The sequence below is a fragment of the Thalia democratica genome, chromosome 7 (genome assembly GCF_965202585.1).
Source record: "Thalia democratica chromosome 7, ktThaDemo2.hap1.1, whole genome shotgun sequence".
Classification (NCBI taxonomy): Eukaryota; Metazoa; Chordata; class Thaliacea; order Salpida; family Salpidae; genus Thalia; species Thalia democratica.
Window position 1 is genome coordinate 40,422,331 of NC_139171.1, and position 13,758 is coordinate 40,436,088.

The following is a 13,758-nucleotide window of genomic DNA, read 5'->3' on the forward strand; positions in this document are numbered from 1 at the left end:
TAACAACTACTTAGGTCATAGACGGAATCCCTCTCACCATTTTATAACCTGACATATATTTTATTTAGGATCATGAATGGTTTGTAAAAATCTATGTTATCTATTATTAACTATCACCTGATGATGTTTCCAATTTTTTTTTGAAAAGTCACTAAGTTAGAATAAGAAATAAAACTATACAGAGTTACCAATTTACCTATAAACCTTGAAAAACCTGGAATTTGACAGTTTAGGCGAAAAAACCTGGAACTATTTATAATTTTAACATATTAAGTAGTTGTTTTATTTTATTTATTTATTATTTCGATTTGACACAAAAAAGCTATCATATAGATAAAAATATGGATCTCTTCGAGGTAGATCTTTTTGAAATAAACAACTTACAGGAAACCTTCTCAAACTTACAAACTGACCTTGAACTTAAAGTAAATTTTTCCAAAGAACGATATGAAAGCTTTTGGACGAGACAAAAACTAAGGCAAAAGTATCCAATCATTTAAGAAGAATTTAAATTGTTGTTTATAGCTTTCCTTCTAGCTATGTTGTTGAGAAAGCTTTTAGTTAAGTAATCTTGAGGAAAAGATCTTATCTAGATATTTGTAAAGGAGGTGACATGAGGCTTTATTCTACTGATTAAGGATCAGATATAGAAAAACTTGCAAGCATTCATGAACCTCATGCTTCACATTATATTAAACTTCAGTAGCAGACATTATTTTAAGAAAGTTTTTTCATTTTGTTTGATTTTCTTAAATATTTCTTACTTAACCTGGTTTGCATTTTATTTAAGTAGTCTTTTTATAATAACAATTCACTAAGTTATTTGTTCTACAACAGGTTTGCATAATGCCTTTAAATAATTATTACGGTAGACTTCCTCTTGAGTTCGTACTTTTTAGCCAAAAAAAGTTATATTTTCTTAAATCTAACTTAAACAAAGTCTATTACTAACTAAGTATTAATAAAAAAAATATAATTTTTAATAGCTTATATACATTTTTTTTATGAATGTTTGTTTTATGTTATAGTAGAATTCATGTTTATTTATAACATTATTGCATAAAACATATTAAATGTTTTTATTTTGTTAAAAAAATGGTAACAATTTTTTGAGTTTGCACTTTTTGATTTTGTTCAAAGTACGAACTTAAGCGGAAGTCTACTGTATTTATTAAATGGTTTATTTTTTAAAGTTGTTAATAGTTTATTTTGACCTAGTTAATTTTGTAGTTTATTTTTGTCGTTTTACATTACACTAAAAGTTTTTATAGTATAGTGATTCAAATATTTGTTTAAAAGACATTTATTTAACAGATTTTTGTTATTACTTGTGTAATCTGTATAAAAAAAAATCTTGATAACCATTAAAGTTTTTAATCGAAAAAAGTTTTTTTTAAATTTAAAAGAGTACAGATTTGAGGTTTCTATTTGAAAAGACTTCAAATTTTTTATTCAAAAGATTCTTCAACTCAATTTTATTTTCTAACTTGATTTATTATTGTTGAAAAGCTATATATTAAGGAATTTTAAACTATTAATAAACTATTTTAACAACTGTTTTTTGTTTTATCTTAGTTCAAAATATATAAGCAATTAGATTGTGTTGTTTATTTTAATAGTTCAACATTAGCTTTTAGTTTTTCACCATTTACCCCTGTTAAATTATTAAAGGTTAATATCTAGAAAAAAAAAATTTAAACAGAATTAAATAAGCCACCAAAAACTGCTACAGTTACAAAACAAAATTTTAACCTATTTAAAAGTTTTTTTAACTGATTACTTTCTGGTCATAGAATTAGCTGTAAAACATTTGATTTTTTTTTGAACTTGAATTAAGAAAAAATGTTGTTAGAATTAAGGTTTAATTTCCTAAAGTTTATTCCAAGTCAAACACTATTTCATGGTATTCTACTCCAAAACATCTAGTTTTTAAAGTTAAAAATTAAATTTCTAACTTTACAACTAACTTGCTTATAATATATCTTAGCATTAAAATTAATAACTTTATTGCATCAATTGAAGCTGTTGATGAAAACACTTTTTATGTGAGATAATCAACAAGTCAGTCAAACTTCCTCAAACTAGATCAGAAATTATATTTTAATATTTATTTCGTTATATGTAAAATAAACTGTTCATTCTTTTATAGTTTTTTAATCTCTGTTATAGTAATTTTAGAATATGCATATTTATAAAATAATTTAAGTATTTTGTGCGGCTTAAATAAGTTACTTAGTATTAACTTCTAAATGTCCGAAATTCGTTATATGAGAGATTATTATAATGTCAGGTTACAGTTAATATTTCAGATGGGTAACGTAGGGTAAGTAACTTGAAAAATACTTGTGCAAAATAAATAAAATTTATTTTTATGATACTTAATATTTTGAAATAGGCTTTCAGTATACTTCTCAGTTCACAATAGTAGTTCCTAGATAACAATAATACTAAATCATTTTATTACAATTTTTCTCGAGTTTTTTAATTTTCTTATATGTTATTTTTTAAAATTATGCAGCCCGCAATTACATTTTTTTAACGAGTTGAAACTATAATATATTTTTTAGTAAATATGAATTGCTGACTACAAAAGTTGTCCACCACTGACCTAAAAGTTTCATTAGTTTCAAAACAATTTATATTTAAACAGGATTGATTACAGATTACACAACGCTTTTTAATAATTAAGTATTTTAATACACTTTACTGGGCTTATAAGAAAATAACTGTAATTTTTTTCCTCAAGCCCTGTAAACTACTTTAAACACAGCTCAAAAGTGCGTGCATAAGAATTACCAGACTAAATTACACTTCGAACACAACTTTTTTGGTATAAAAGTTTGTACTCCAGAGAAAACTACTTTTTAAAATATCGGGGGGCGATTTTTTTCAAATTTCTGAAAAGGGGGCGATTTAGTAAATGAGTTTGGGAAACCCTGGTCTAGACCTTATGTAAATATTATGGATAGTTTTTAATTTTAAAATTTATAAACAAACAAATAGAAATTAACTTGAGTACACATAAACCAATAGTTTGATCTATTTGTACGTTTATTTAAATTATATTTTGTAAACTAACAGAAGTAGTGGCTAGACTTGTTGAAAGATTATGGATAGCTTTTTTATGTAATATTTAATAAAGATAAAACAACTTGAAAACACTTAGATAAGTTGTTTGATTTAAAAGTATATTTATGTAATTTTTTTAACTAACAGAAGTAATTGCTTAGCATATTATATCATTTTGAATATAATTTTTTCTTTAAGATTATATAAACAAAATTAAAAAATTAAAGCTGAACACACATAAATCAATTGTTTGATTTATAGTTGTATATATGTAATTTATATTTAGTAAATTCATAGAATTAGTGGCTTGGCCTTATGTGTACTATTTTATGGGCATTATTTTATGGGTAGAATTGCTTTGGTTAGTTATGCCTATTATTTGATGTGATTTAATTTAAATAATGGGTAGTATTTAGATGTTACTGCAACTAAATTAAAAATAAAATACTGTCTAGGCCTTATATAAATATTATGGATAGTTTCTTTATTTTAAAATTTTTAAACAAACAAATAAAAAATAACTTGAATTCACATAAACCAATGGTTTGATTTATTTTAAATTTTATTTAAATTATATTTTGCAAACTAACAGAAGTAGTGGCTACGCCTATTGAAAGATTATGGATAGTTTTTTTTTATGTAATATTTAATAATGAAAAATATCTAGAATACACTTAAACCAGTTGTTTGATTTAAAAGTATATTTATGTATTTTTTTTTATACTAACAGAAGTAATGGCTTGGCATATAATGAATATTTTGAATATAATTTTTTGTATACAAGATTTTATAAACAAAAAAAAAAGTTAAAACTGAACACACATAAACTAGTTGCATGATTAATAGTTGTATATTTGTAATTTATATTTAGTAAACTTATAGAAGTAGTAATTTGGCCTTATGTGTACTATTTTATGGGCACTATTTTATGTGTAGAGTTGCTTCAATCAATTATGCCCATAATTTGATGTGATTTCATATAAATTATGGGTAGTATTTAGATTTTACTGCAATTAAATTGCTGCAATTAAATGAAAAATAAAATACTGTCTAGGCTTTATATAAATATTATCAATAGTTTTTTTTATTTTAATACTTATAAACAAACAACTAAAAAATAACTTGAATACACATAAACCAAAGGTTTGATTTATTTGTACATTTATTTAAATTATATTTTGTATGTTAACAGAAGTAGTGGCTAGACTTATTGAAAGATTATGTAGTACTAAATAAAGAAAATAAAAACTTGAGTACACTTAAACCAATTGTTTTATTTAAAAGTATATTTAAGTAATTTTTTTTTTTTTATACTTACAGAAGTAATGGCTTGGCATATTATAAATATTCTGAATATTCTTTTTATTTAAGATTTTATAAACAAAATAAAAAAGTTAAAGTTGAACACACATAAATCAGTTGTTTGATTTATAGTTGTATATATGTAGTTTATATTTAGTAAACTTATAGAAGTAGTGGTTTGGCCTTATGTGTACTATTTTATGGGCACTATTTTATGTGTAGAATTGCTTCAATCAATTTTGCTCATAATTTGTTCCAGCCAATACCAGTGTACAAATAAATCAAACTATTGGTTTATATGTATTCAAGTTCTTTTTTATTTTTTGTTTATAAATTTTTAAATAAAAAAACTATCCATAATGTTTATATAAGGCTTAGACAGTATTTTATTTATCATTTAATTGCAGCAACTTAATTGCAGCAACATCTAAATACAACCCATAATTTAAATGACATCACATCAAATTATGGGCAGAATTGATTGCAGAAATTCTACCCATAAAATAGTGCCCATAAAATACTACCCATAAAAAGACCTACCTCTACGCGTCCCACTTGTAAATACTGAAGGAGATAAACTCTAAATAAACTGTAACTTTTTCGATTTTTTAGTTTGTATCATTCTTAAGGAAGCTATCAAATTTTGGTTTTTATCTGGTAGCTAAGATTAAAATCTACTAAGTAAAATAAACTTAAAAAAAACACTAAAAATTTGTTGAAGTTTGACACTAGTTAGCTACACATTATTTTTTGCACTTGTTATCAATTAGGACATATTTTTCTTTAAGAAAATTTTTATACAATGACAATATAATAAAATCAGTAGAACTAAAAGTTTTATTACACAATCCTCTTGAAAATAATAAGTATTAAATAAAAAAATTGCCTTGTTTTTCGTTGCTTCTAACCCGTTTGTTTACAAGTGTTATCATGTTTTACTACATTACTGATTTGTTCGAATTGATCGAGAACATTTGTTAGCCTCTCTAGTCTTAATTGTTTTCTTTTAGTTGCCTCTGCATAAATAGCTTCCACAGTATTTTCTGGTTTTGTTTTAATGTCTGAGTAGTATAAGTTTATACTTTTTTTAAGAAAGTCGGTCATCTGCCTAGTCTTTGACTTTTGTTTTACTTCTAAACAGCTATCAGAACTATTTTTTGATTTATTATTTGTCTCAGTGGACTTTCGCTTTATAAGCTTTTTGTGATACTCTTTTCTAATTGAAGTTTTGCTTAATTGCAGTTGTAAAGGCATAGTATTTGCAAGTTTTTATCAGTAAAAAGTATCTATATTATAAAAAATTGATTGTTTTCTAGCTGAATTTTAATTAGAATAACGCTTCTTTTCCAAAGCTTTTTTTAATCAAAATTGTTTATTATTACGTCTTAATGGTATCGTCAAACTTTTTACAACTGGTTATACTTATTGCTAAAAACTGATTTTCTTAATTTATATAACCATAATGTGTTTTCAATAACTTATGTTTAACATAAAGAACCCACTATTTTTTAAACTTACTTTACAATTTCCCTTTCATTTTCATAAATATCTAACTCGCTTAACAAATTTTCTTTTAGCTTCTGTTAAAAAAATTGATTAAATTAGAAATAATTAATCATATGGGAAACTCTAATTTATACCATTTTAGTATATTAAATAAAATTTATTTCTAGTTTACTTTTTAAGAAAACCAGCTTTTAAATGATAGAAAATATAAAGAAAGACACATTTATTAAATTAAAGTTGTAATAAACACAGTTAAGTGCCTAATAAGTTTGTTGTATGTATGCAATATTTCCTGATAGTAAGTTAGCTTCGAAGTGTAAAATTTTACAAAAAAATATGTTTATTTTTAAATAAAATCTTTATAAAGAAAGTTTAACTTACAGGATTGTAAAAAGGATTTAAATAAAAGTTATTGCTTGAAAACTGTAGAAAACCATAGAATTATATCAACGTATAAAAATTACTTATTACTAAAAAAAAATCATTAAGTATTTAGTAAAAATAAGTTTGTAAAAAAAAAACCTTTATTAAAACTTCAATTTTAAAATTAAAAATCTAAACTAAAAAATTTAAGGCTGGTTTTGTACTTATAGATGGTTTTTAAAAAATGTTATTTCTAACTCTGCTTGTAAACAGAAAAATCTTATAATTAGAGAATTGAAAAATTAATAAATATTGAAGTGTTACTAGTTTTCGGAAAAGTGTAAAAAACTTAAATTTCAAAAGAGTTTTATAGTGTTGATTGAACTATAAAAAGAAAGAAAAGCTGAATAAACGCTACATACACGTTGTTGTTGAAATGTAATTGATAAATGAACAAAAAAGTAAGGCAAACTGCCACATGCAGTGCCTTGCGTGGAGGTGCATTTGCTAACTCATTGCTTGGACAACCCGAGTAAGTAGTAAAGCTCCTGCTGATAATTAAACACGTAATATTCAGTTATTTAGAACTTTAATTTACCTTAAGCAACGAAAGTGGTTTTAAATTGTGTGGATTGAGATGAGACGTCCCTCGACCGAGCGCGAGGCATCGGGAGGGCGATCGAGGAGAAATATTCTAGAAGGGAGAAAATTCTGAGGCAACTAACACCGTTCAGATCAGCAAGTTTAAGGTGACAACGCGATCAATGACTTAGAGTGGCCCGCCGGCACCTCCGACCATTCATACGACAAACCTACTATATATACACGTCGGTTGTGCGTGATGCGAACGTTTGCAATATTTACTTGTGACGTTGAGTTTTGAGAGAGCTTACTTTTACGTTTATAGACAAATGCTTTAACTCAAGATAATTTTGCATCGAATATATCATTTTATGCCTTTGCTTTTCATTACTTTATCAAATAAGTTAAGTTAAAATAAATTCTCTTTATTTATATTACTAGAAGGTATTTGTATCTTCGTAAATCGATGATCGATGTTACTTTACTGGAGTTTTACAAGTTATTGCACATATAATGTTTTGTATTACTTAAAAAAATGTTTTTTCTAAACATACCTAATATGTAGAAACGAAAATATAGTACAGTTTTAATTTAACTTATGCTATTTTTAGTTAATTAATACAGTCAAGTTTAAAAAAACAATTTTTGCATTTGACTTATAAATAGAAAGAATTACTTATTTAAGTTTACAAGATATTAAGATAATCAAAATGTTCTATGTAAACTAACTCTTATTTAAATTAGTTTTGTTTTTTAAATATCAAAAAAGCAAAGCATGATCACTATGTAACTTAATAATCCGTAACTTTTTTACTATTTTAAATATAATAGTAACTCTTTATTGTTTTGTATAAATGTATGTACTCTTAAAAAACTACTTTAATGTTAATTATTACTGTTAATTACAACTGTATTGACGCTGTTCGTATTTTAAATAGTTAGTAAAAAAGATTTTAAAAAATTGTAAAAGTAAACACCAAATAATCTAAAACAATAAAAACTACCTAAAACATAAAATGTACACTAATCTTCCGCATAACTTCGCATTTTAAACATAGAAAAAAATGGTTAGATATACGGAAAATGCGAAAAACCGTAGCTTTTAAAGGGTCGTGGCAGGTAAACACATTGGCTCTAACCCTAAAAGGATGATATAAATATTATTCGCCATTTATTAGACATACAGCTTCAGTTACCACGACTTTACAACTAAAACGAACAGCCATGATAGTTAAAAAAAAAAAACCCACTAATGATAAATATAAGTTGCCTAGAAATCAAAACAATCTTTTGGCGAAACCTCGCCTTTTATACAAAACCAAAACTTTTGACAAATAACTATTTTTTAAAACTTAAGATACGTTTCGTAAAGATAATCAACAGTTTAAAAAAGGTACCGAAATAAATGTGTTATTTTTACGAATTATTCGATCTAAACCAGGGGTCGGCAAACTGCGGCCCGCGGGCCAATTGCGGCCCGCGAAGGGTAAATCTGCGGCCCGCAAGCATGTTATTTTTTTGAATGGAATGCGGCCCGCGAAAGAAAATTTTGCGGCCCGCGAGCATGTAAATGTGGCCCGCTGAGCAAAATTATATTTATAGTTAAATTTTTCTGGTAATTCGACTTAATTTGATTAGTTTGAATTTAAGTCTCTCTATAACATTTTAAAATAATTTCAAGTAATTAGTGCTTTAGTTTAAAAATGTGAACAAGACAGATTAGCATTCTAACAGGATATGTTTCTCAGTTTCATAATTACTTCCTTTTTACAACAGTAAGTAATTATCTGAAAAAAGAGTGTCAAGAGTGCTTAGATTTAATAAGCTGTTTATATAATACCTATTTGTTAAATAAACTAAATGCAAATATTTTCCATTTGGTAGAAAAGTAATGCACAGTAATTAACTTAAGTGTCGTTTCTTTATAGCTTAGATCTGCTTTTTTAATATTTTTTATATCTCAGTTTCTTTTATAATTTTTTTATTTATAAATGTTATATTTTAGTTTTAATACATTTAAAATAAGATAGTAATAAAAAATAAGGTTCATTTGATTTTTAGTTCGACACATTTTAATTTTTTATAAGTTTTCTATGCACACCAACTTAAAAAAATGCTAATTTTTTATACCACTTTTTATTTAATACTTTAGTTAGTTTAAGTTTAGTTTATGCATACTTTTCTAACATTGTTATTTATACATGTCATATCTAAATTTCTACAGACACATTTAGAATAATATATATGACATAAGTTAATATAGTTTTTGTTAGGTATACAGTCCATTTTTCAAACAATGTTTTTTTCAAGCTAAGTTAATTTTTATGCCTTGCATATCAATACACGCAATTGCTGTTTTTTCGAGCTACCTATTTAATATAAATTAGATATAGGGATGGTAAATTTATAAAGTTTGTACATTGTTAATCAGAATAGTTCAAATTCAAGCAAATAAACAACTAAACATTGCCACACACTCAGACTATCACTATTTGAAGACTTCAAATCTCAGGCTAACTAAGCCATTTTTTAAGTTTTTGGCTAGAATTGTTTTTTGTATACAAAAATATCAGGAATGTTTTTGTTGACTCAGGCTCGCTTTTTTGCTTGAAAGATTGGCAAGTTAAACTTATGATGTATGTTTTGCTCAATCCACAGTGTTAGTTTAAGTTTTATAATATATTAAATTTTAAGTCTTGCAGCTGAAATAATTCAAAATATTATTTAAATTATTGTGTACATTAAAGAATGAACAATCAGTGTTGCCAAAAAAGTTGAATCCCGGAAAAGCTTTGAATTTGTGAATTTACGGTTAAAAGTTCTAGAAAAAAACTTGAATTTGATAATTTTTGAAAAAACCTGGAATTTCAAACAGTTTTTTTACATTTAAAGTATAGAAATTTCGATTTAAATCAAAAAAAATTACCAAATAAATGTTTTTTAACAACAAATATATTATAGTAGTTTAAAAGTATTTTTTAATATTGATAAATGTTTAAAGACATTTTTTAAACTTCAATTAAACTTTATACTAAAAAAAAGAAGGAATTGTACTTCCAAAAACTCCGTATTGGTACATTGCACTTTTACTTGAAAAATTTTAACGATTGTTGTGCTTCGCATTGGAACCAAACAAAGAAATTCTACTAAATTTTCAAAGTTATTAAAAACATCTCTAATAAAAATTCTTAGATGAGCAACAGTTTTTCTATCAGTGCTCTCATGTTAACTGTTTGATTAAAGTCCTAATTTGATTTATGCGACTTTATAACCTTAATGCATTTCCTAAACACGACTTCATGTTGTCATTGAAGAAATAAACAAAAGTTTTTCATTACCGCCAACATCAATTCTTTATAAAAGTTTTCAATTATAAACGATAACTCATTTTAGGTAATAAATTTTGCTACTTTATTACTTGCCTTAACAAATTTTTTCAGATTATTCTGTAGTTACTGAAGATAATAATGTGCTTTGTCGGAAATGACTTTGGTGATTTTTTTTTATTGTTTCTCGCAATAATTCCTAACTAACGCTTTTTTTATTCTTGTAGCTCGTCTTATATTTAACAATCAATGTTTTTAAATGCAATATTCTTATTGCAAATAAAGAATTGCTATCATGCTTAATAAAAAAAATTTCTACTTCGCTAATGACTCAATAAAATTTTGTACTTTTGTTAAACTTGTTTAAGAAACTAAATTGTCCATTCCAGCTGACTTATATATTTTTGGCATGTAGTTTATTAACTGTTAATAACCTTTGTTATTTCTTTATGTAGTGAACTTTATACTAACTGAATTGCTACAAAAACAGGCTATTTTAAAAGCTTGAAAACTTAGGAGTGTGAGGCTTTTATATCAAAAAGTTTTAAGAAATCTTCCAATTCGCCGAATAGTTTTTATGACTGTTGTGTAGTTTACTAATTGCATTTTATTTCTTGTTTTCTTACACTTTGTGTATTTTTGATAATGATGATATTTTAACTAGGTATTTAAGCTTGATTAACAACTATTTATTAGCTTTTTTTCAAGTTTTAATAAATTTGAGCTGGTTTGATACATCTCAGACATTTTTGCTTTTTAGTGTCAACCATGTAAAAATCTAATTACTATTAAAACATTTTATTAAAGTATTTCAGAATTAATTATGTTAAATCATTTGTTTTAGCTTTTGTTTTAAACATGTATTAATTTTGTTATGGTAACTAATTACTAAATTTCTTAATGAGTGTAAATTATTTAACTCGCAAAAACTTTTTTTGAAGTAGATATTTTTAGAAGTATGAAAAAGTTTTGATGAAATAACAAATGTATAGAAGTAACCCATAAATTGCCTTTCAAGTTAGGTTTTTATAGAGAGTTAGGTTGTAAGTAAAATTAAAAATTATTAAGTTTAACTTATTAAGTGCTTATGGAAGTACATATTTTATTAACAATATTAGTACATATTTATTAAAGTGCATTAGTCAATGTAAATCATAATCTAATGAATATTAATTTGGTTAGGCATTCTATGTATAGCTAAAAGTCATTTTAAATAATAAGGTTAATAAAAGTAAAACTTTTCTCTAGTGTGACTAAAACTAAAACCATAAGATTATTCAAATGTCACTAAAACTAAAACTGCGGCCCGCGAAGACTTTGGAAACTTTAAATTTGGCCCGCGACCATCAACTGCCTGCCGACCCCTGATCTAAACAGTATTTTGGAAAGGTTTTTTAGGTACACGGTGGAATGTTTTATAAAGAAGTAGTAATGAATTTAACTGATGCATTAAAAAAAAACTAGCAACATGTATGTACGCACCAAAAATGATGATCACTTTTATTAGGATTGCTTATTTAACTAATTAAAAATAAACTTTTGTGTGTAGAAAAATAATTGAGTTAGTTAATAAAATCTTGAATATTTTTGGGACTTAGCGAAAACGGTGGTAAATAAAGACAAAAAATATATTTTCAGCAAATAATTTCACTATTTTAAACAAAAATATTACAATTTATAACAAGTAAATACATTTTTATTTATCAAATTTGCATTTTAACAACTAAACACAATTTTATTTTAATGATCGTATATCAATAAATATTTTTGTTTATTTTTATATTTTGATGGTCAATAAGTACTATAAAAAAATCAAGTTTAATAGCGAGTATAAAATAGGTACATTTAGTCTAAAGTAAGGCATAGACAAAAAGTAAATATTAATACTTAATCCAAATTTACTTAAATTGGTTGCTTTAAATAAACATATGACATGTCCGTTTGGCAATATGTTTGTTTTTTATCGTAGAGCATATTTATTTAAGTGAATAGTATTTTAAAATAAAGTTGTTTAATAAAGAAGTAGAGTGATTTCAAATATTTTTGTGACTTTTGTTAACTTATTAATTAATAAACTGTTTAGGTATGTTATTTGAGAAAAAAAAAACCTTGGTATATCTATTTTAGTACTCTACTTAGTAATTTAAATACTGGTTAGTTGTATCATAATTTATTACATGAAGCTTAAAAAAACTTAAAAATAAGTCAACATTAATAATTTACTTTAACAGAATGTAATTTAAATTTTGGACTTTAGAATAGTTTTTTATGCAAAAATATTGTAACGGTACGTTATTTAATTACAATTTTCTGTTTTTTAATTGGAAACTTTTTGTTGTTGGGAAAGCTAAAAACAACAACAAATGAGATGTTGACAAGTTATAGTACCAGAAGTTTGAAATTGTTGCTATAACAACAGTCATCATTCAAAGAAATGACTATTGTGAGCTTGGGGCATTGTTAGAGATAGTAGTCTGAGTTCTGAGGAAAGAATTGGAGTGGAGTTGATTGTCTTTCAGTAGATTTACCTTTTCCTGTGTGCTAGTGACTAATTTTATTGACTTTTTTTATAAGCAAGATACTTAAATTGTTTTTAGACAAATTTAAGTATTTTCTTGAATTTTGTTAACATTGTATAAAATTTTATAACAGTTTATAAAATTTTATTAATTTTTTCATACCTGAGTTTTTTATTGTAATTTTTGTCTAATTCTAACTACTTTATTCATTTTAAGTTTTTTATATTTTGTTACAAATTGGTTTACTATTAAGTTTTTAGTATATGAACTTATCTCAACTGCTTTGTATTTTATATTATTAAATAGTTTTTGTTAAAGTAAATTTAAACTATGTCACGGGTCAGTCCAAATCCAGAGTGTCTTCCAGACACTAGGATTCAAACTCGGGCTAAGAGTGCTCGCATTCAGAGCCAAAGATCTCTTAGCCATGAGTCAACCATTGACCCCCCTACCCTTCTAAACAAATCCTTGGAAGTTGGCATGCCAACCTCCTCTGGTTTCAATATCTTTTACACATAGAAAATAGTTATGCTGCATTTTTGCTATTTTCCAATGTAATGATAACTTTTTCAAGTACAATAAATCATATCACAAATATTGTTCATTTAAATGAGGTACTATGAAGTCAGTTAAGTATTGACAGTAGAAAAACTTTACGTAAAGTCAAGTATCATGTCCTGGATAAGACTTAAAAGATATCCGTGGTGTGCGACTCAATACCCGAAAGGTTTTTTCGTGCACCAGGTCCTACAACCAAATATTTTGAGCGTATTTTTGTCGTTCAATAAACTATGTATAAGTAATATCAAAACAAAAACTTTTTTTAAACTATCAGAATTTTACAAATACTTTAAATAAAACGTGGAACTAGCTAAATTCATAGCTTGTTTCTTGAATTTTATGTTAGGAAACTTGATAGGTTATATAAAAAGCTGGTATTTTAATATTTTTTCTAATAAACGTATATAGTTTGCTTAATGTGTTTTTTAAAGTCCTTTAATTCAAAATTTATAAACATATACGACAGAGGTGTATGAATCATAAAATAAACTCAAAGAAGGAATAAGTGGAGATTTTAATTTATTTACAAA